The sequence below is a fragment of the Vombatus ursinus genome, unplaced genomic scaffold (genome assembly GCF_900497805.2).
Source record: "Vombatus ursinus unplaced genomic scaffold, bare-nosed wombat genome assembly UNPS02014809.1, whole genome shotgun sequence".
Lineage (NCBI taxonomy): Eukaryota > Metazoa > Chordata > Mammalia > Diprotodontia > Vombatidae > Vombatus > Vombatus ursinus.
This window is the reverse complement of record NW_020954587.1, coordinates 3,129,858-3,154,960: the sequence shown is the minus strand read 5'-3', so window position 1 is coordinate 3,154,960 and position 25,103 is coordinate 3,129,858. Positions and strand designations below refer to the sequence as shown.

The 25,103-nt window shown below is 38.4% G+C and overlaps 1 pseudogene; it reads left to right on the top strand.

Moving 5' to 3' along the window:
• The window catches only part of LOC114052708, a 4,988-nt pseudogene extending 2,420 nt beyond the window's left edge, over window positions 1–2,568 (top strand).
• The last annotated feature ends 22,535 nt before the right edge of the window (window positions 2,569–25,103 follow it).

Genomic DNA, 25,103 nt, shown 5'->3' with positions numbered 1-25,103 from the left:
TCTATCTATCTATCTATCTATCTATCTATCTATCTATCTATCTATCTATCTATCCATATAATTTTTTTCCTCCAACTACCGTAATACTGACAAAGGTCTCATGAGTTACAAATATCATCTTTTCATGCAGGAATGTAAGCAGTTCAACCTTAATAAGTGTCTTATGATTTCTCTTTCCTGTTTACCTCTTCATGTTCCTCTTGAGTCTTGTATTTGAAAGTCAACTTTTCTATTCAGCTCTGGGTTTTTCATCAAGAATTCTTGAAAGTCCTCTGTTTCACTGAATGACCATTTTTTCCCCTGCAGGATTATACTCAGTTTTGCTGGGTAGGTGATTCTTGGTTGTAGTCCTATCTCCTTTGCCCTCCAGAATATTAAATTCCATGCCCTGCAGTCCCTTAATGTAGAAGCTGCTAAATCTTGTGTTATCCTGATTGTGTTTCCACAATACTTGAATTGTTTCTTTCTGGCTGCTTGTAATATTTTCTCCTTGACCTGGGAACTCTGGAATTTGGCTACAATATTCCTAGGAGTTTCCTTTGGGGATCTCTTTCAGGAGGAGATCAGTGGATTCTTTCAATTTCTATTTTGCCCTCTGGTTCTAAAATATCAGGACAGTTTTCCTTGATAATTTCTTGAAAGATGAGGTCTAGGCTCTTTTTTTGATCATGGCTTTCAGATAGTCCAATAATTTTAAAATTCTCTCTCCTGGATCTATTTTCCAGGTCAGTTGTTTTTCCAATGAGATATTTCACATTGCTTTCTAATTTTTCATTCTTTTAGATTTGTTTTACAGTGTCTTGATTTCTCATAAAGTCGCTAGCTTCCAATTGCTCTATTCTAATTTTTCAGGAAGTATTTTCTTCAGTAATCTTTTGGACTTCCTTTTCCATTTGGCCAATTTTGCTTTTTAGGGCATTCTTCTCCTCATTGACTTTTTGGACCTCTTTTGCCATTTGGGTTAGGCTATTTTTTAAGGTGTTATTTTCTTCAGTATTTTTTTGGGTCTCCTTTAGCAAGCTGTTGAGTTGTTTTTCATGATTTTCTTGCATCACTGTCAGCTTTTCCTCTACTTCTCTTGCTTCTCAAAATCCCTTTTGAGCTCTTCCAAGGCCTGGGACTGATTCGTATTTTTCTTGGAAGTTTTAGATTTAGGAGCTTTGGCTTTGTTGTCTTCTTCTGGTTGTACGTTTTGATCTTCTTTGTCACCAAAGTAAGATAATATAGTCTGACTCTTTTTGCACTGCTTTTGCGCATGCTACTCATGATCCCGACCAATTACTTGAGTTTTAAACTCTTTGTTAAGGTAAAAGTCTGCTTCCAATGTGAAGAGTATACTGTCCCAACCCTCGGGGGTTTGTACAGCTGTTTTCAGAGGTACTTCTAGGGACCTGAAAAGTGTCAGTTCTTCCAAGGCACTAAATAAGGGGCAAGGTGTTTTCTCTCCACCACCACAAGTTCCACTGCACCAGCGTTCCTCCTCGCCCCAGGACTGCCCCTCAGAATTGTGACCCAGATCCAAGCACAGGCAGAGCAAAGATTCCTGCCTCAGCACTGGCAAAGAGATCCCTGCAATACCCCTCTGATCAGTCACTCGATTCCCCCTCAGTCTGTGGGCCACAAGCTCAGGAAAAAGCCAGGGCCCTGGGCCACCCTCGAGACTTGTGGCTGAGACCTAGCTTCTTCTCTCACCGCAGTCACAGAGTTCTCCCACTGACCTTCTAAGTTGTCTTTGGCATTCGTGGTTTGAGAAGTCTGGAAACCACCACAGCTGCCCATGATTCAGTCCTCTGAGGCCTGTTCCAGGTTCGCTGTGGCCTGCACGCCCATGCCAAACTACGCCCCTTCTCTTAGCACAGCGCGATATATGTTTCAAATCAACCACCCAGATTACCTTGGGCTGGAAATTTGTTTCACCCAGTCTTTTTGTGGGTTCTGCTGCTTTAGAATTTGTTTCGAGCCATTTTTTATAGGTGTTTGGAGGGGTTTGGGGGAGAGTTCAAGCAAGTCACTGCTTTCCCTCTGCCATCTTGGCTCTGCCTCGGGGATAAACTTAATAGATAAAATATCTCATAGAATTTACAAGGAAGAAAAGGAGTATTTTGAGGAAATAAAGAAATACAGACCAATCTATGCCTGGTGGTCAGCATTGGAAGAGGATCTGTTTGACTCTCTGAAAGGTGTGGCCAGCTGCACTGACAAGTCCTTTCTGAGACATTGCCTCCAATTGTATGTGAAGTGAAATATTAATGGGAGTTATGTAAAGAAGAGCCCAAATTCAAGTAACACAGGATTCCAGAGTTGAAGCACTGATCTATAAAAAGGCTAAAAGGAATTGCTTACAGAAGAGGTCAGAACACTAGAAGGTAAGGTGGAATGGGCTAATAGTGCTCTGAAAGCTGACTGGGACAGATGGAAACAAAACATACAAAATGATATCAAGTTGGCATTTACAGATATGGCTGAGAAAAATATCAGCTACTATGAACAGTGCCTTGCCACATGGGAGTCCTTCCTTACAACTCAAACTGACCTTCATCTGGAAAAAATACTGAAGATAAACCTTGAGCAAACTAACAGACTTTTGCCTAACTGTTGGTAATATAGTCCCCATCAACCAAAGACATTCTTTATGGGGTGGGGTGTGCTTAATATAACTGGGTCAAACTGAGGTCACTATCTGGAAAGCCAATAATTTGATAACTCATGTACTCCAAGGTTCTCACCTGCATTTTGATCATGGTATGTATACCTACATACATCATATATGTATGTATGTAGCTAGCTAGCTTAGTTTTAATTGATTTATTGCAAAATTTTTTGTCTGTAAATACTTGCATATGGTAATTGTTTTCTCAAAATTCTGCAATTGGGAGGTGACTTTTTTTTTTTTTAAGGCAACTGGGGTTAAGTGACTTGCCTAGGGTCACACAGCTAGTACGTGTCGAATGTTTGGTCTGAGGGCACATTTGAATTCAGGTCCTCCTGACTTCAGGGCCAGTGCTCTATCCACTGCGCCACCTAGCAGCCCCTGGGATATGACATTTTTAAAAGGTTGCAAAGGCTCCATTGAATAAAAAAGTTTAATAGGAATGAAAAAAAAAAAGGCCAACTTGAAACTGTTTCTTCTTTTAAAAAGGTTTCCCAAGTCTTCAACTTTTCTAGCTTAGCAGTCAAACACAGGACTCTTAGTGATGAGAGACAGGTCCCCAAAGTTACTGCAGGGTCATCCTAGAGAAGATAGAGAATATCTGCGCATGCTCCAAGGAATGGCAGGGTTAGAAAGGAAAAGCCCCATTATGCCCTCATGATCCAGGGAAGCTCTGGAATTCACAGAATTGTTAAGGTGTCTGAAACCCAACCACAGGCTAGAGATTTTGATTTGGTAAACAACAAAGCCATAGGAGTGAAAGAAATCACACACAAAAAGAAAGAAAAAGAAAAAGAAATAGAGAGCAAAGAATGTAAAAAATAACCATTTACTTATTATTATTTTAGATCTTAATGTATGTTGTATAATTGATAATAAACCAACGTGAATCTTGCTCTATTTTCGGAATAACCTGTATTTCTGAGTACTTTCAAGAATATGTTTGGAAAAGTAGGATAAAGAGGTGAAGAAGAACCAGAGAAATGCTTAAAGGCATCCTTAAATTGTCATTTCAACTTCCAGGCTAACAGATTGATAGGAACCTGCCATTTACTCTGGTGAATAAGAAATAAATAACAAGAGGAAACAAGCAGCTATAGTAGTAATAAATCAAAATTAATCCAAAATCTGAGACATTTAACAAATGTCTGAATGAATCCTTCCTTTTCCTCCCAGTTTTTTGAAGATGTAAGCAAAACATTCCTGACCATCAAGCTTTCTGGTGTTCACTGTTTGCTTTTCTTGCTCTGCCTTATATTTGTAAAATATTTTTGTTTAATCCTGTAAAATGGAGGCAGGCAGTATTTTAAGTGATGTAAATATTGTAATCACACTGTCCTGTTATCTCAGCTCATAGACACCTCTGTGACTGGTATCAAAAGTGGAAATGTCAGATGAAATGTAAGAGATTAATGAAGGCCATTTAATGGTAATAATACATGTATTGAGATCTAGCAGTTATTAGGCTTTAAGGGAAAAGGGAAGGAATAACATAATCTCTTCCTCAAAAAAATTTTTTTACATTGGTCTCAGAAGGATGATGTGAGCCATTGAGTACCACTTCCTCCTCCCCATCCAAAACTAATAAAAAGGTTGGGACACCCCTGTGACACAGACAATCCCTTAGTCATCAACCGCATAAACCTGGACAACTCTGAAACTCAGACTATTGAAGGGTTTGAGCCCCAAAACACTGTTGACCCAGTAGAGTATGTAGGTCCACTGTATAGCAGGGCATAGGCATAATAAAGAAGGGGTGCTTCTTCCCGTGCTATGAACCTAATAATTAAATCTCAGAGTAAGTGCATTCTTTTTTTAAAAATTTATATACTGTTTTATTTTTCCCAATCAAATGTAAAACAATTTTTAACATTCATTTTTAAAACTTTGAGTTCCAAAATGTCTCCCTTCCTCCCTTGCCACCCTCCCTCACTGAGAAGGCAAGCAAATGGATATAGGTGAAACACGTGTAGTCATGCAAAGGATTTCCATATCAGTCATGTCCTGAAAGAAAACAGATTAAAAGAACAACAACAACAAGAAAAATAGAGTAAAAAAAAAACAAAAACCTATGCTTCAATCTGTGTCCAGACACCATTAGTTCTTTCTCCGGGGATGGATAGCATTTTTCATCATAAAGTCCTTCATAAGTCCTTCAGAGTTGTCTTGGATCATTGCATTGCTGAGAATAGCTAAGTCATTCACAGCTGATCATCACACAATATTGCTATTACTTTGTATACAGTACATTTCACTTTGCATCAGCTCGTGTAAATCTTTCCAGGTTTTCTGAGAGCCTCCTGCTCATCATTTCTTAAAACACAATCGTGTTCCGTCATAATTACATATCATAATTTTTTCAGGCATTCCCCGATTTCCAATTCTTTGCCACCAGAAAAGAGCTGCTATAAGTATTTTTGTACATATAGGTCCTTTTCCTTTTTTTTAAATCTTTTTTTGGATACAGACCAAATACCTAGTGGTATTGCTAGGTCAAAGGGTATGCAGGGTTTTACAGCCCTTTGGGCATGGTTCCAAATTGCTCTAAAGAATGGTTGAATCAGTTCACAACTAGAGTGGGTGCATTCTTACAGAAATAGAGAAAATCCATTTCCCCCCACACACAAACCTCCAGTAAAGAAAGTCATGAGCTTGTTAGTCTTCAAATAGCTGCTTTGTATCTTAAATAGGCAAGTGATTATGCAGAGAAAGACGAAACTAGAACAGTGTTATAATAGAAGAGAGAACAGCAAATTCCATATCTCTAAACTCTATGATGATCTGGCTTCAACTTCACTCAACTGATCCTGCTCTCTTTAAACTCAGCAATGATAGCTTAATTACAGTATTTAATGGTCTTTTCTCAGTCCTCAACCTTCTTGATCTCTCACTGCATTAGACACCACTGAGGCAGCCAGGTATCACAGTGGCTAGAGAGCTAGATCTAGAGTCAGGGCAGATCTGAATTCAAATCTGGACTCAGACACTTATTGGTTGTGTGACCCTGGGCCAGTCACTTTACCTCTGTCTGTTTCAGTCTCCTCATTGGTAAAATTAGAATAATAATAGCACCTATTTCCAAAGATTATTGTGAGGATAAAAATAAGTTATGTGTAAAGTACTTTGTAAACCTTAAAACACTATGTAAATGCTAGTTATTATTATTATTATTATTATTGACTACCTTCTTCTCTTGGTTATTCTCACCTTTCTGAATTTTTACATAACACTCACATCTAGTTCTTCTCTAACCACTCTGATCTCTCATTTTCAGGCTAGAATATTGTCCACATTACATTCCCTAACTAGGTGCGCCTCAAGACCCTTTTCTGAACCTTTTTTCTCTTCTTTTTTCTCTTCTTTCTCTACAATCTCTCTCTTGGTGACCCCATCAGCTTCCACTGGTGCAATTTTCATCTCCATGGATATAGCTATATAATCTATCCTAAACTCTTCTCAAGCTTCAGTCTTGCAGCACCAAAACTGTCTATTGGATATTTCAAGTTGGTTGTCCCAAAGATATCTCAAACTCAGTATTTCCAAAATATTACTCATTATCTGTCCCCTATCCCTCTTCCAAAGTTCCCTGTTTCTGTCAAAAGCAGCACCATTCTTCCAGTCTCCCAGTTTTGTAACTTTGGCATTTTTTTTTTTGGCTGCTCATTTTCCCTGATCCCACCTATCTAATTACTTGCCAGATTTTGCTGTTTCTGTCTTCATGACATCTCTCACATCTCGCCCCTTCTTGTTACTTACATAGCCACTGCTTTAGTCCAGGCCCTCATTACTGCTTGCATAGACAATTAAATCATAATCCTCCCTCAAATCCTCCCTGTCTGCCTCAAGTCTCTCAACACTCCACTCCATTCTCCACAGTTCTGCCTTAGTCACAGATCTGTCTGTGTCACTCCCCAACTCAAACTCCAGAGTTTCCCTAGTGCTCCAGGATAAAATATAAATTTCTTTTGCTTTCAAAGCTCTTCAAAGCGTGGCCCCAATCTATCATTACAGCCTCCATCATACATTACTTCCACTTCCATGCTCTACAATCCAGACAAACTGGTCTTCCCTCTGTTCCTCACACATGATACTGTCTCCCATTTCTGTACCTTTTCATTGGTCATCCCTCATGCTTAGAATACATTCCCTCCTCACCTCTACAGGAAACAACTTAAGTACCACCTTATCTCAGATGAGATAAGATTTGTAAAGCATCAGTACCTGGGCATATCAGACACAAAAAATGCTTATTTCCTTCCTTTCCTCTTCTCTTTCCCCTCCTCACCTACACAAAAACTTTCCTGTTCCTCCGGCTACTTGTGCCCTCCTTCACTAATTACCTTGTATTTATTGTATATATTGATTTTTGTATACTCATATATGTACATGTTATCTCCCCAATAGAACATTCCTTGAGGCTAGGGATTGTTTCATTTTTGTTTTGTATCCACTTCATACAGCACAGTGCCTAGTACATAGTAGGTGCTTAATGAATACTTGTTGGCTGATTGACCATAATTGAGAGACAGCACAGTATAGTGGAGGACTTGGAGACAAGAGACCTAGGTAAAAATCCGGTCTCTGACATGTGCTGACTGATGCAGGTCTTTGAACAAGTCATAGGAGTTTAGGATCGTCAATTTAAAGCTAGAAGGACCTCAGAGGTCACTTACTCCAATCTCTTTATTTTACCTGCCCAAGGTCACACTGGTAGTAAGAGGCAGAGCCAGGATTTGAACCATAATTATCTGACTCTTTTTATTCTAAAACCAATGCTTCTTCTACTATACTACCCTTAATCTTTCTGAATTTTAGTTTTCTCATATGTAAAATGATGATAATTCCTAATCATATAACTTACCTTACAGGGTTATAATGAGGTATGTGTTTCGTAAATCTTAAAAAGCCATGTAAAAATAGAAATGATGAGTATTACCAGTATTAGTAAATATTTGTGCCTACTATGTGTAAGTTGTGCCTACTAGTTACTAAGTTCTAGGTACCAAGGCTAAAGGGAAATAAGGAATAAAAGGAATAAAATAGGATCCAAACAGTTCTGGGCATTCAGTCACTGTAATACCTAGGAACTTTGTTACTATGCCTTGCATTTTATATTCAACCTTACCTGAATGAGTAAGAAATGCTCCTTGTTTTTCCAGTTCATGTTGGTGACTCACTATCATAACCTATAAAGAGGCATCCTTGACTCCCCCAGGTTGATAACAACAACTCTAATGGGCATTTGGGAAAGCTCTTTAAGGATTTAAAGCACTAGGTATTTTGTTTTATAAATCTTTTATAAACCGATCTAATAATATTACTGTTATCTATATTGATATCTTCATATTGGGACTATAAACTCTTTGAGAACATGGACCAGATTTCTATCGTCATTTCAACTTTGTATCTCTCTCAGGCTAGTATGGAGCTCTGCATGGAATATGTACTTGATAAATGGTTATGATATATTATACCACATGACTCCCACTAGACTATAAATTCCTTGAGGACAAGGACAATGTTTTCCCATCTTTGTATCCATAGCATTTAGCATAATACTTTGCATGTAGTAGGCAATTTAAAAAATGTTTGCTTAATAATGTTGAATTCGAATAATATAGCTGGAAAGTGGGTATAGGGGATGAGGACCAAGGTTGGAAAGATATGTTGGACAGTACAGCCAGCTCTGCCAGAGTCTGAATCTTAACTGAATGAAATGTGAACCTCCTCTTGATAACTGGTTTCAAGCCTAGAAATTAATAAGTTTTCAGAAAAGCTGAGAATTTCTAGAAACTACAGAAATAAGAAATGACAACTAAATCTGGATTAGCCATGGCCTGGCTAATTATGCCATTTCTAGATTTTCATTGACACACATGAGGAGGAGGTGTAGGGACATAATAATAACAACAACACAGAGCCATATGGACCAAGTATTATGCTGGCAAAACATTTGATTTGCTTTTGATCCTATGTTTTAGTTATGTCACCAATGTTTGGTCTCATAAGCGACCATATGCTTTTTTGGAGAGCTACACTATGTTGAATTTTTATGAGTTTTCTCTTTCTTTCACTGGTTCCCAAACAAGACTCAAAAATAAGTTTACTATTTTAACACTTCATTTTTTTCATCCAAAACTAAAAATGTCCCCTTAAAATGTATATACACAATTATATACAACTGGCATGGTTATTAGCATTTGAGGAATGTTAATATTAGTCCCATATGGAGGAGGTATTCTTTCTAGTGATGCACATCACATCCTATCAAATACTTTCTCATTATTTGGCATTTTTGTCTATACCCTTTCAAGAAGGCGCAGTGAAGTGGCTCAGTGGATAAAGTGCCAGGCCTGGAGTCAGGAAGACTCATCTTCCTGAGTTCAAATCTGGCCTCAGCCACTTATTAGCTATGTGACCCTGGGCAAATCACTTAACCATGTTTGCCTCAGTTTCCTCATCTGTAAAATGAGCTGGAGAAGAAAATAGCAAATCACCCCACATCTTTGCCAAGAAAACCCCAAATGGAATTACAAAGAGTCAGACACAACTGAAATGAATGAACAAAAACTCCCAAGAACTGGGACCTGGGAACACTTAGTTTGGAGAACAGAAGACTATGGCAAGATATGAGAGCTGTCTTCAGGTTTTTAAAAGACTGTCAAGTAGAAAAGGGATTAGATTTGTTTTTGTACTTGTTTCTTGGTCCCCAGAGCGTCAGACAGGGTGATGGTGGAAATTGCAAAGTAAATTTAAGCTTGATCAAAAGAGATAGCATATGTAAAGTGCTTTGCAAACCTTAAAGTCCAATATAAATGCTAGCTATTATTATGTCAGGGCAAACTTCCTAACAGTTAGAGCTGCCCAGAAGTAAAGTGTCCTGACTCAAGAAATGATAGGTTACTCTTCCTTGGAGTTCTTTGACCAAAGACTGAGTGATCACTTATTGGATTTGTTTATGGAAGGTTGCTTTTGTGTGTAGGTTGGACTAGATGACTGGAAATGTTCCTTCCAACTCTCAAATTCTGTGTCCTTGTAAAATTCTCCAGAAAGAAATTACATTCCAAGACAGAGGTCTTCCTCTAGGTTAGGTATTCTTAAGCTGGTGTCTGTGAACTTATTACTTCTTTTTTTTTTTATTTTGGTAACTGTATTTCAATATAATTGATTATCTTTGCAATCTTATATATTTTGTTTTATGCATTTAAAAATATTACTCTGAGAAGGCATCGATGGACTTTTTCCAGACAAAAAAGTTAGGAGCACCTGATCTAGATCTTTTAACATGACTCAGGTTCTTGCTACTTGGCCAGTCCACCTTCTACTCTGCTCATACATTTCCTGATTGATCATGTTTATGTCCCTTGCCCTATCACTGCCCTATCACTTGCCCATTAGAAATGTGTACCACAGTCTACTTCTGACCACTATCCATCTCTCCATTACCCTCTGAGTCATTGACAATTTTGATCATTTGGAGACTATAGGATTCCGACTGCTATCCATGTAGCATCGCCAGAAAACTATTGATGATAAAGAGATGGGTTTATGTAACAGGGAATAGAGTTGGATTATCCAAAATGCTATACAATTTCACAAATACGACCCATTCTGCTCCCTCCCTTTCGTTTAATTCTGGGCTCACTTTATTATCTATCCACAGTGCCTATCCAAGATATATTCTTATCTCTACAAAACATCAGTAACCATGATATTGCCAACAAGCGATCACAACTTTATGAAACTTGTGTCAATCTAGGTTTATTACAAGAGAAATGAACATGCTTGTGAAACCTGAGAGTTCACAGTCCTTATGGAAGTTTGCATGTTTATGATAGTAGGACAAAGGAAGGAGGAGAAAACACAAATCTCTACCTGAAGGGGAGTGGCATGAGAGGAGAAAAGATGCAGTAAAGGTAGTAAAAGCACAAAACCCCTTCATGAGCGGAGGAGCAAGGTGATAGCAAAAGCTACATTCTTTTCCTTTGGGAATTGCTAGACTATGAAGATAAGAGGATCTACTCTTCTACAAGGGTCCCAGCTACACAAGAAATTTCTCAGCCTAGTGCAGACTGACTAGTGCCTGTCTTGAATCCTAAAGACACACATAGTCTAACTTGGGATGCAAACAACAAATTATGTGGGGGTATGTGTCCTTGACACATTCAGGACCTCCTCTGGGTCCAATGTTTCTGGAAAATATGGCAACTTAAGAAGAACAAGTTCAGGGGATCCCTTAATATTCTTTAACATTATAAAAATACACACACACACACACACACACACACACACAAGCCTGTAGAATCTGAAAGAAGAACCTGGCCTGAGAATCCAGCATGAGCTCAGATAAACAGGCCAAAAGTTTGTCAGTGTTTTTACTGGAGACACTCTAATGTGAATGGAAACCCACAGCACTCTGACTGAAGATGCTCTGAGAGATTTGGAAACCATAAGCAAAAGCCCCCAAACTGGAGAGAGAACCAAACAGAACCTGACAATCCAATCTAAGAAATCAGGTCTGGCCATGAACCAAAGTTGTAAATGAGAAATTGAGCCTGGAAATATGTACAAACAGAAGAATACAATAAATACAAAGAAAAAATATTATGGATTAAGAGAAAAACCAAGAAGAAGAAGTAAGTTCACAACATACACAGGCAGAACCTCAGAAATTTTTAATAGATTTTTTAAGCCTTATTGCTTTTTTAAGCCTTGTGGCTTGCCATAAGGGCTCCAAAAATGTATGGAAGAAATCAAAGAAGAGATAAAAAGTGAAAAAATTAATGAAATAAGAGCTCTGGAGGCAAAAATAGAAATTAAAAACTAAGAATTGATGGTAGAAAATCTTCCCCAAGTAGTAGGCTCCCTAAAAAAAAAAAAAAAAATAGAAGAGAGCAAACAGAACTCAATAACTCCAGGAGCCATGAAATATTAGAACAAAGCCAAAAGACTAGACAAAAAAAGAAAATGTAATGTATCTACAATTTTAAAAACTGATCTGGAAAACAGGTCAGGAAGAGGTGATTTGATAACCTTCAGACTCCCTAGAAGACATGATTAAACAGATCACAACCCACCTTTAACTCACAGCCTTAGAGAGTTGCCTGAGGTTCAGAGAAGCTAAGGGTCTTCTTATCTACAGTCACGCAACCAGCATCAAGTCTAGCCCTTTATCTACCACACTGCCTCTTTAAAAGGCAAAAACAAAACAAAAAAAAGAAAAAAAAACATTTAACCAAATGAAACTATATGAAACAGAACCAGAAAATACCGGGGAAATGTTTCTGCAAATATTCACATTTGACTAGGTCTACAGGAGAAAACTACAAATAACAAATGAAGGTTCTATATCACAAATTTCTCCGATAGTATTATGCAGAATTGACATACTTGCACTCATTTCCTTTCCATGCAGCTCTTACATTCAGTAGTTCTCTCTCATCCAATTAGCATAGTATGACTCAGAGCTGGGCAGACACTATAAAAGACAGGTATAGCATTCACAAGTATAAGAGTTTGGGGTTTTTTTTTTTGTCTGTTTGTAATCTGCCTCCGTGTTTAAGTACACTATAATGCTACTGGAAAGGATGGGCAGGGAATAGCAAGAGAATTGCTAAGAATTAGCCTGTAAGCCCTCTAGAATTGACTGATGACCTCTAATGGGCTCAAGACACGCAGTTAATAAATATGGCCCATATTTGCAGGTGGGATAAGGGAATTTTCTCTCATCTCTTTCCCTCATAAAGAAAGATGTGTAATACACTTTTATTTACTCTTACTGTGATTTCCTTGTGTACCTATACAGGAGAAAAATACATATGTTTACATAGTCCAGCATATCTTACATATATGTTATTGAATCATCTGGTATCATTCACATGTAACTTGCCAGCCCACATGCAGAAGGAAGAAACGCCATGGCCCTTTTTGCCAAAGAAAGGCTCACAGGATCACAAATTTAGTGTTGGAGGGGATTGTAAAAGTTAGTTAGCCTAATACCCTCATTTTACAGATGAGGAAATGGAGGTCTAGAGGAGTTAAATAGTCACACAGGACGTATGTGGCAGGATTATTATTTATGTTATGGTTATTTGACTCCAAAAAAAATATTCTTTCCATTGCTCCATGGAAGGAATATCCTAGACACCAGGGTACAGGGTACATCTCCCTAAATATACAAAAAACTGCTAATACCTATGCCTGGTGGGTCTGTTCTGTCATGATAGATAGGCCAGATAAGTCTGGCTGCAGGATCATGGCCAAAAGAACTTAGAATCTCAGAAGTGCTAACTGGTCAACATTAAGCTAGAAGTTATTTTATTTCTTAAGGTCAGAATTTAAAAAGTTATAGAATTGATCTGGAGGGCAAAAATTCCATGTTGTATTTTCTCGATCCAAGGGCCAAACCAACCCCCAATTATTTTGTATGGAGGACAGGGGTAGGGGTAAACAGTGATTTGGTGGTTATTGCCACCTAAGTGCTGAAACAACCTCCAAATATTCCTGATAGAGGACAGGAGTGGAGGGGTAGGGGTCAGTGATCCAATAGTTATCATCACCTAAGAAGTTTTTATTGAAAATGTGGAATTTGGTCGTTAAAAGATAGATAAGTAGGTTTGACTGTCCAACCCTCATTTTCTACCATTGCAAAAACCTTTTTACTTGCTATTTATAATAAAATTTAGAGATGGAAGGTACCTTTCTAGCCTACCCTCATTTTACAGGTAAGGAAAATAATCTATTCAAGGACATGAGGATGCTTAATGGCAGTGTCAGGAATCAGAATGAGGCCTGTGACCCTCTAGTCTCGACTTCAGACAAGTCATTTCTCTCCTCTGAGTCTTAGCTTTGTTCTGTCAGAGTTAACACAGTTCTGAAGATGGACAGATCACTTTTGATTGAAGAGAAAGACTTGAGGGGGTTGGGGAAGGTGATGACTTTTGAGCTGTGCCTCAGAAGAATGGGAGGATTTTAACATGTGGAGATGGAATATTGCTGGGGTGGGGAGAGGTGCAACATTCCAGGAGAAAAGAGTTGCTTTCACAAAGACTCAGGAGGAAGAAGGAGAAAGTGCTGGGCAGTGGAGAATAGTTAGCTTGCAAGGTCACTGGAAGGGAGTGAAGATAAGCTTAGAAAGGCAGACTTGCCATGATTACAGAAAACCTTAAATGCTAGATTGAAGAATTTGTCCTTCATAGAGGTTAAAAAGATGTGATCGTATCTGTGGTTTATGAAGACTGAACAGGCAGCATCGTTCAGAGTGAATATGAGCTTGGACAGACTTGAAGAGATAGTGGAGGACAGAAGGGCCTGGGGTGCTATTCTCCATAGAATCATAGAGTTGGACTAGCCTGAAAAACAACAATTGTCCAGAGGTGAGACCAACTGGAAGTGGGGAGGCCAGTTAGGGGGCTATTGCAATAATCCAAGCAAGAGGTCCTGAGGTCCTAGCCTTAAGAAGTGAGCTGTAACAAGTGACAGCAAGGGATAATAAAAATAAAAATAACAGCTAACATTTACATAACACTTACTATGCTATGTACCAGTAGTATGTACAGTACCAAGCACTGTGCTAAGCACTTTACAATCGTTATCTCATTTGATCCTCAAAATAATCCTAAGAGGTAGGTGCTATTATTGCCTGAGGCAAATAGAAGTTAAGTGACTTGCCCAAGGGTCACTAGTGTCTGAGGTGGGATTTGAATTTAGGTTTTCCTAACTTCAGGCTTTGTGCTGTCTCCACTAAGCCACCTAGCTGTCTATGGGATGAATGCAAAGCACAATGTGGAGGGTGGATCTAACAGAACTTGGTTTCAAAAGGGCAGTCATTAAAAATCATAGGCTTTACTTGGGGAGCTGGGAACATGGGTGTTTAGCTCATCTACTTAAGCACTATACTAATGAAGCTTGAGGCCCATGTGATGATCCCTTTATTTTCCTGTTGGGTAAGGCTGAGGTCTACACTGTTAACTCTGGACCAGTTTCATAAATCTATATACTGGCCAAAAATGGAACTGGGTTAAGAAATCTTTCACAGAATTGTTCTGAGAAAAGTGTTTTGCAAACTATGAGTTAATAAATACTAGTTAATAATAATAACCAAGCATCACATGCTTAGCACTGATTAGGTCTTGGAAAAACAAAGAAGTAGAGACTGGTGTTTGTCCTTTAAAAGCTCATAATCTAGTTGGAGAACAATTAGGGGAAAGAAGAGAGGAGACAGTCTATGATTAAGTGCTAAGCGGTAAAGTGAAAATTAATATCAGAGGAGAGAGATTAAAGACAGTTGGCTTCAGGTTTCATAAAGGAGGGTAGTGACTGTGTGTTATCTCAACTTTATCTTTCCCAACATCTAGCACAGAGACAGCCTTAATAAGTCTTTGTTACAGTATACTTGAATTAAGTTATAATATCAATTTGAATACAGAGGACAAAGCCTTACTAACATTATGAGACGTGGTGAATGAAAAATCATAATAGTTGATGCTCATTTGGGGGTTCTGGTTTAGAATAATAAGAAAAATATAAATTGATGTTACTGAATAGTAAGATTTCCACTATTTGTGGAGCTGATAGCACCCACCCAACCTAAAAGCTGCTTGAGAGGTGGAGAAAGCTATCTCTTATTTCAACTTGGTATCTCCTCTGGCCCCTAGCACAGTGTTCCACACACAGAAGATATTTAATAAATTATGCTTTATTGTTGTATAACTGAACAAACAAATATACTCCCTTCTGAAATTCTTATCAAATACTCTCTTTATCACTTTTACCCCACATGGTGAGATTCCACTGCCCAAGTTTTCCCATAAGTCTACATTAGGTAGACCCCCTCTGTGCCCTGGGTTTTCCATTAGATTTCTTAATGTAATATGGATACCAGTGGGGCACTCAAACACATTAATTATCCATCGATTATCTCTTGATCTCACTATATGATTGGCTCAATTCTTTTTCTGGTCATTCCTTGCTCTGATGATATACCTTGCTTTTCTTGAGTAATTCTTCATTAGTAATATGTTGCATCCCACTCATTCCTACTATGAGTCTGGTCATTGCCTTTTGTGTGACTCAAGACTTTGATTTTTTGGCGGTTATAGTAAGAGGAACACTATCTCTAAGAGCCCTGTTGAAAGGATTGGGTACCTTTTCATTGGGTCCTACCCCCATACTAGCTAGTCTAGTTTTTCTTAAAGGGTACTGGAAAAAAAAACAAAAAAAACATCCTCAAGATTTAATTAGCCCTAAGGAATAACTCTTCTCCCTTAGACTTCTGTCTGCTGGACCAGCATGGCCAACATAGAGGCAAGGAAGTTCTTCTTACATGAATCAATCCCACATCCTTGCTTACCATCTCTTGCTTGTTTTGGCTAAGCAAACTTCCTTTTGTTAACTGTTAGGTAGTTTACAAGCATTTATTTTTCTTTTAGTCCTGAACTTTAACCACCAGGCCAAATTGAGTCAGGCTTCATTTACAACAAGGATAGTATTCTACTTTTTGCAGCCATACTGCACCCCCAGAAGAATATTGTTAAAAATATGTAACTCCCTATTTTGTGGGGTTCTTTTACTCTGTATTTTCCTGTCATCTCTAGGAGCCAAAAAAAAAAAAAGGGAGGGTGAGCATGGAGGTGAATTGTCCAACATACTTAACATAAAAGCAGGCTTAAAGTCATCTAGCTCTGGGACATTTAAAAACAAAAAATCTTTGTGCTTTAAAGGGAGATGCACTAGAAGACTATCTACTAGACATATTTTGGGGTTTTACTCTTTAGGGACCAGCCTATGAGGTATCTAGAAGGACTTTTTCCTCATTTTCCACCTGGCTACACTAATTTAGGACTTCTTTGATTTCTTTACCATGCCTCGGGAACCTCATCATTGGGAAACATCATCAGCCTACAAGATTTAATCAGGCTTAGTACTCGCACCTCATCACTGCCTTCTACCCCTCTAAGTCAAGGATTGATGCATGAACTCCAAAATCTCCATTTAAGAAGAGGGCTGGGGGCAGATATCTCCATCCTCATTTCCCACCTGGCTTCACTACTTTGGGATATCTCTGATTTCTCCACTATACCAGCCAGTAGGGTACCTTTCCTTCCCCCCACCCCTTTTTCATCTTCCTTTTGTGATCTTTCTTCTCCATTAGGTTATAAGCTCCTTGAGGGCAGGGATTGTGTTTCTGTTTTGTATTTGCATCTCCAGCACTTAGCATGGTGCCTTGTACATAGCAGGTGCCTAATAAATGTTTATTGATTATTGATTATTGAGAAGGATGATGAAGAGCCTTAAAAAATAGTTAAAGTGGTAGTTGCTTCAGAAGTTCCATCCAGACATAGAAATTGAAAGTAGTGAGCCAAGACAGAAACTGCCTCACTCCTGTACCTTTGAGATGAAAATGTTTGAAGGGCAATCCTCTACTAATATAGTCTTTACAAATACCTCCCCAGCAGAAGATGGCTGGGTAAATGGTGGTGAGATTTTTAGACTTCACTGGAAGCAGTGGATTATTGGCAATTCTGATGTTTTAGAGCCAGAATTGTTAGCTTCATTTTCCCTGTGGTCTTTTTAATCTACTTGTGAGTAAGGAATCCTTTCCTGTCAAATGGAATTGGGAAAGAATTTAGAATCTCAACATTATCGGAGCTGAATCACTTAATAAACTATGAATTATTGCAGAGAATGCGTTCATACCCTTATATAAGAACCTCAGAAGTACAGGGGGAAAACCAAACACTAATAAAACCTGGCATTTCATGTAGGCTCTAAGTGGTAGAGCTTAATCTTTGAGCACAATCAGGTGGCTCAATTTGATACAGTATCCCCCTGGAATGGCAACTTGCTTGTAATGATCTATGGTGGGGGTGGGGTGGGGGCAGTTCTAGTCCACAACGCCACCTGGTGGCTTACTCAGATAGCACTTTGAGGAGGCACCTCTAGCACCGTCTCCCAGTAAAATATTGGTCTTGCTTACATCAAACTGAAGCAGTGTTTCCCATAGCATACATTGCATTAAAAACTCTCTCTCTCTCTCTCTCTCTCTCTCTCTCTCTCTCTCTCTCTCTCTGTCTGTCTCCCAATTTATCCTTCTTTATGTATGTTTGCATAGTCTCCCCCATTAGAGTGTGAACTCCTTGAGAGCAGGAGGGACTGTTTTTTTTTTTTGTTTTTGTTTTTTTTTTTTGCCTTTCTTTGTATCTTTAGTGCTTAGCAGATCCCTAGAAAATAGCAGGCACTTAATAAATGCTTATTGGTTTGTTTACTTGTCTATAAAGAAAAGGGACTTTGAAGGACTTTAGAACTGTGATCAACACAATGACAAACCATGATTACAGTGGACAAAGTTGAAACATGGCTGCTTATTTCCTAAGAGGGGTAATGGACTCAAAAAGCAAAAATACAGAATGACATATGCATTTCTGGACATAGTCAATAAGGGAATTTGCCTCGGTTGATTATGAATATTTGTTGTTAGGTTTTTTTTTCCTTTTAAAAATTTTGCTTAATTGGGAGGGAACAGAATGGGGATAAATACTAGTTATTTTTTTAACATATTGAATCCATCCTAAAGAGTTAATTGGAGCAGAGGACTAAGGCAACTCCTTCTACAGGCTTCTGATTAAGCCCTCCTTGCTCATGACCCTTTGTAACCCTTTGTGAGGTCTAATGAAAAAATGCTGCTGAACCTTCTGACTTCATATAAGCCACAAATAGGAATAACAGAGATGACACAACCTGTTTCTACTCAGCTAGTTGTAATTGTGTAAGAAATTAAAATAAACCATGGCCTGGCATATCAATCAATTTCTCCCATCTCTTGTGTCTAAACTCAGTAAGAAGTAAAAGAAAGCCTAGTGCTCACAAATGTTCACAGTAACCACCTTTTCTGATATAGGGAAAAAATGCCCAAAGGTGGCTGCTACACGATGAGCCAGGCTCTTCCAATATTAAAGCCCGTTTCTTTTAGTAGTCAGTAGGAAGCGGGGTTAATTTGGGGAAGCTGCACTGTCTCTTAGGCCATGGAATATTATTCTGTGTAGGCCTGCACAAGCAGTTTCAGCTATCAGCTTGTCTAGCTGTGGCCCCCTCTCCAAGCTTCCCCAGATGCCTAGGAGGGAGGGAACAAGTAAGTAGGGTCACCACTTTCCTCCAGCAGCTTCACTGTCTTTAAGAGTACAGATTGCTTTATTCTTTGTAACTACATCCCCAGCACCTAGCACAGTGTCTCGCACATAGTACTTAATAAATGCTTGTGGGTTGACTGATGATAAACTAGAAGTCTTGTAAGAGCAGAGACTATGCTTTATTTAAACTGTGTGTCTCCCCAGTGTTCTGAACACAGTAGGCACTTAATAAATGTTAAATGAATCCCTCCCTCCTGTTCACCTGCCCCTTCCTAGCCTTCTCTTCCTTGGATAAATAATCACACATAAGTTTTAGAATCATAAAGGCTAGATCTTAGGATTTAGAGCTGTGAGGCACCTCTGAGGTCATAGAATACAACTGCAATCAACTTATAGATAAGGAAAATGAGGCCAGGAGAAGTTAAGGGACTTACTCCAGATCACAATAGTAGTCAGGCTCAGAATCAGAGGTCAATTCTGACTCTAAACCCAGTGAGGAACCTTTCTACTATACAATGAGGTCCTTTAATCGTCTATCATAGGTCTTATTTTCTCAACTTGTTACTTTTTTTTATCCTTTTCTGCACTGTCTCCAAGGTCAACACACCCCTCTGAAGTTATAGAAGATGAAACAAAAGAGCTTCTTCCCCACCCCCCCCCCCCCCCCCCGCAATAAGCACCTGACTCAATAGCCTCCATCCTCCAGCCAAGCACTATTCTGATGACTCCTCATGGTATGAAGATCTTAGATTTTCAAAGGATTCTGAAGAGCTTCAGTTTTGGCTGGTCCCATGAGGCTGGGAGGGCTTTGAGTGGCAGATTAGTAACGGTCTTCATGTCTCTTGTCCAATGAACAGCTGGGGGCCATCTCCAGTAGTCCTGATCTCTATCTTTTATTTTTTTGTTTGTTTGTTTTTTTGTGAGGCAATTGGGGTTAAGTGACTTGCCCAGGGTCACACAGCTATTAAGTGTCAAGTGTCTGAGGCTAGATTTCTGATCTATATCTTGCCACTGGACCCAGATGACTCCAGAGGAGAAAGTGAGGCTGGTGACTTTGCATAGCCCTCCCTCACTTAAATCCAATTCACATGCAAGTCATGGCATCATCTTCCTGATGTCCCAGCCTCTTCGAGAACGAAGGACAAATGAAAAACAACAAAACTAATGAACAGCATGAGATCCAAGAAGCTCACTGAAAGTTGCCCTCAGGGTGATGGATTCTGGAGCCACAGCAACCCAGGAACAGAATCCACTAAGCTATAGAAGGGTTGTGATCTGTGTCTCTGAAATGACCAACAATATTATAGATCTTTGAAGAATTGATAAATTCAGCTGTGAATGCTTCCCCTTGTGGCCTTAAGAAACATACATTTTCCCAAAATGCCCAATTAAATCTTGGGAAAGTACCTTTATGCTAAGAGAACCTAGTTCAGAATTGCTCATGTTATCTTGGGAATCTTTCCTTTTCTTACCTGGTAAACTTGCTCATTGATCTAGCCAAGTATTCAAGTGATTTCTTTTGTAAGAAAACCACTGAACTAATAAATAAAACTAGAAACTGATTTTATAAAAAAAAAACAATGAAATAGGTAAACCACTAGTTATTTAATTAAAAAAGAAAAGAACAACACTCAAGAGAAGCATGAAGAGGTAAACAGGAAAAAGAAATCATAAGGGACTTATTAAGGTTGAACTATTTACATTCCGGCATGGAAAGATGATATTTGTAACTCATGAGACCTTTGTCAGTATTAGGGTAGTTGGAGAGAAAATACATAGATAGATAGATAGATAGAGGGCACGGGGTGAGTTGAAGATGAAAGGGTGATATCTGGAGAATAAAATTAAGGGGAGAGTGGGGATTATACTGGGAGAAAGAGAAAGGGAGAGGTAGAATGGGGTGAATTATTTCACATAAAACAGATAAGAAAAGGCTTTTACAGTGGAGGGGAAGTGGAGGAAGGTGAGAGGGAATGAGTGAATCTTATTCTCATTGGATTTGGCTTAAGGAAGGAATAACATACACACTCAATTGGGTATGGAAATCTATCTTAACCTACAAGAAAATAAGGGGAATGGGGGTGACAGAACAGGGGGATGAAAAAGGAAAAAATAGATAGGAGGAGGGGGTAATCAGGGACAAGGTCAAAAGAGAGAATAGAATAAATAGGGGGTGGGATAAGATGAAGGGAAATATAGTTACTTTTCCACAACATGACTACAATGGAAGTGTTTTGCATGACTATACATGTATAACCTCTATCGAGTTGCTTGCCTTCTCAATGAGGGTGGGTGAGGAGGGAGGAAGGGAGAAAATTTGGAACCTAAAGTTTTAAAAACAAATGTTAAAAATTGTTTTCACATGCAACTGGGAAATAAGACATACAGGCAATGGGGTATAGAGATCTATCCTGCCCTACAGGAAAATAGAAGGAGAAGGGGATAAGAGAAAGGGGAGGAGATAGAAGAGAGGGCAAATTAGGGGAAGGGGTAAAAAAATAATAATAAAAGAAAAAACCAAATTACTATTATCAAAAATGAAAATGGTAAATTCACCACCAATGAAGAGAAAATTAAGATAATTTTTAGGAGCTATTTTGCCTAACTATATGCCAATAAACTCAACAATCTAAATGAAATGGATGATTATCTACAAAAATATAAATTACCCAGATTAACAGAAGAAGAAATACAATACTCAAATAGCCCAATCTTCAAAAAAGAAATTGAACAAGCCATCTATTAATGTCCTAAGAAAAAAAATCCCCAGGACCAAATGGATTCACAAGTGAATTCTACCAAACATTTAAAGAACAATTAAGTCCAATACTATATAAACTATTTGGAAAAATAGGTGAAGAAGGAGCCCTACCAAATTCCTTTTATGATACAGATACAGTGCTGATACCCAAACCAGGAAGAACCAAGACAGAGAAAGAAAATTATCAACCAATTTCCCTAATGAATATTGATGCAAAATTTTTAAATAAAATACTTGCAAAGATATTACAGCAATATATCACAAGGATCATACACTCTGACCAAGTGAGATTTATGCCAGGACTGCAGGGCTGGATCAATATTAGGAAAACTATCAGTATAATTGACCATATCAATAACAAAACCAACAGAAATCACATGATTATCTTAACAGATGCAGAAAAGCTTTTGACAAAATACAGCAACCATTCCTCTTAAAAACACGAGAGAGTATAGGAATAAATAGAGCTTACCTTACAATGCTAAGTAATATTTATACAAATTATTTTTTTCAATTATAGCTGTTTCCCAAATATAGCCAACTACTCTTTGCCAGAATTTAAATAAATACCCCAAATTTTGGATTCAAAAATCCAAAATTGTTTGTAATATTGTATGATAATGATTCTGTGATATTAAGACCTTTACATATCTTCTAAATGAAAGAAAATTAAATTGTGCTGAGTAGAAAGGACCTCTGCCATTAGATTCTTTCATTCCTTCTCTATTACTTAACCTAGATCTCATAGTTAACATAGTTAAATTAACATAGTTAAAATTTGGCTGTATATCTACATCCTTTTTTTGCTAACTCCTAAACATCTTTAATTTTTTTTCCCAGAACAGTAAAAAGTGAGACTATAAATGACTCATTTTTCAAACAAATACACCAAAATTCAACTATCTGAGTGTTGTTCATCAAAGTGGTCTCCAAAAAAGGTTGTGCATTTACTTCTACAATGCTCAAAATACCTCTGGCCATTTTTTTTTGTTGTTGTTTTGTTCAGTTTTACAATGATAGTGACATTCTGAGCTAGTCTCATTATCTCAATCACCTCATTTTTCTGACCAAAAACTTAGCTTGATCCCTACCACATTCACCAAATCCGACTCAATATGACTTCTGGCATTTTGCAAAAAAAAAAATTAAATCTGCCTTGAAAAGATGAGGCTTCACTATCACTATGGATATTTAAAATAATGTGCTTGCTACACACTCTTCAGAAAAGACTAAAAGATAATTTTAAAAAAATGTTTTGAGTAACTTTTTAAAAACAAAAATAGCAGTCTCATTGGAATGTTTATCATCTCCCAAAGTAGCTACTTTGAAAAGGACAGCTCTCACTTGGATATATAAGTTCAGTTACTTTTGTGAAAAAAAAAAATAAACCCTATTACTTTATAGACATACCTTCCATATCTACTATTATTACTATTCACTCTATTAACAAAATCACTCCAAGTCTCTGAATCTCAGTCCTGTAAAATAAGGAGTCTGGGATTGAGTAGCTCTAAGATCTTCTCCAGCTCCAAAATATGGTAGTTCTATAATTCAGATTCTAATTTTCATTATCATTGACCACTCTGAATTCAAACAATTCCTTTTCTCAAAATCAAAAACACCTCAACCTTTTCCTTCTCTTTTTGTATTATGTGTAGTTAGTGAAAGATCACAATGTTCCCTTCTCAACATCTGAGTTCTTTTAAAAATATACTCCTGGACATGTGGACAAATGTTATGCATTTTCATCCTTCTTCAAGTCAGTTTTTTTGGTCAGTTTTAGAAGATTACCATTGTGATTTAATTAAACTACTGCAGGTTTTAAGAATGTTCTACCAAGAAGGCAATTCTTCCTGTTTCATATAGACTACTATAGCCAAAATAAAACATATCAGGCAGGAATCAGAACAGAACACAATAATTGACTAGAGGAAAATACTCCACCTTTTTTCTGCCATCATTTAGAAGATTCATAGATTTTACTTTTTCAGAGGGATTAGGGGAAACTTTCCTTATACCCCTGTGGCGACTGGTTAATATCACAGACATGACACTTTGATAAGAAATAAGACCACCTGTTGAAATTTCATCAAACCACAGAGCATTGATAACAAATCAATAACCCTAAAGAGAAGCTACAAATGTCCATATTCTAGGAGACTATCACACCTTCCACATCTATTCTTAACAATAATGGGCACATGTTCACAGAATACTCATTTCTAGACACCCCACTGAGGTTATTTCAATCTTTCCTCACCTTTATGTTAAGAATATTTAATGGGAGTGTATTACTCCAGCTAGGAAAGGGGAAAGGGGGCGGGGAACAACAACAGAGAGCCTTATATTGTTAAAATGTTTCAAGAAACCAGAATTGGTCTTCCTAGAAGGGCTTTGAAACATGTCTAAAAATAAAGAAATCAAGCTAACCACTTCAGTTTTGTTTATTTTATAAATTTCTGCAATAAGTTAAAATAAGACATTCACATGGATTGTTTTGCTGAATTAAGCCTCTCGTATTCACATCAGTGGTACTTGAGAAAAAATTGATCAACCTTTTCATCTTATAAATAACTAGATTATTACTTACAGAAATGCAGATATTGCTCCTGGTAGAGAAAAAGTTCGTCTTATCTCAGTCTCCAGTAAAACACCCTGCGCATCACAGAGCAAGGGGAAATCACCAAAGCGAAGAACTGGAGTAAATCTTAGGGCCCTGAGCCCACCTCCCTATGTTGTTTAGAACATAAAGAGTTGGGAGAGGGGATTGAGGTGTGGCTTAAAAATCACTTTATTTCTCTCCACTTGAATGGAATACTGGGGCATTTGAAGGTACCAGGGGCATAGTGAAACATAACAGCCATCATATTTTACTCTGCCTAAGGATTCGACATTCCCTGTTTTGTTTTTAAATCTAACTTCCATCTCTCTCTCTCTCTGTCACTGTCACACACACACACACACACACACACACACACACACACACACACACACGTCTCCAAGTGCTGGATCAGATAGTTATTTACCTGGACTTCACCTGGATTCTGGAGCGGGACTTGACAAGACTCTGGAAGAGCTGTAGCTGTCACCTGGTTCCATCCTGCAGTACCGAGCCAGATAAATGCTGAAGACTTGGTGCGAATGGGGATCCGGAGCCCGGAGGAGAAATCCTGACTTCTGGAGCCCCGGGAGATCAGTGTGACTCACGCATTCTGCACCAGCCTTTTCCCACACAATGCCCGCCCCACTCAGGTAACCTCATGGAGAGCCTGGAGAGAGCTGACTCCTCATTATCCCTAATCATAGGGCACTCACTGGAAGCCTTCTTCCTACCAGCTTCTCGGCTCTCCTCCCTTTCCCTCTTCCCCAGCCTGGGGGCGGCCCTAGCAAAGTCAATAGAGCTAGGAAGCTTAGCCCTGGGGATGCTGCTGCCGCCCCACGAAACGCTCACATAGACACACACACACACAGACACACACACAGACACACACACACACAGACACACACACACACACACACACACACGCACACAGCTTGGCGCTTGACCTCAGTTAGCTCCTGTCTC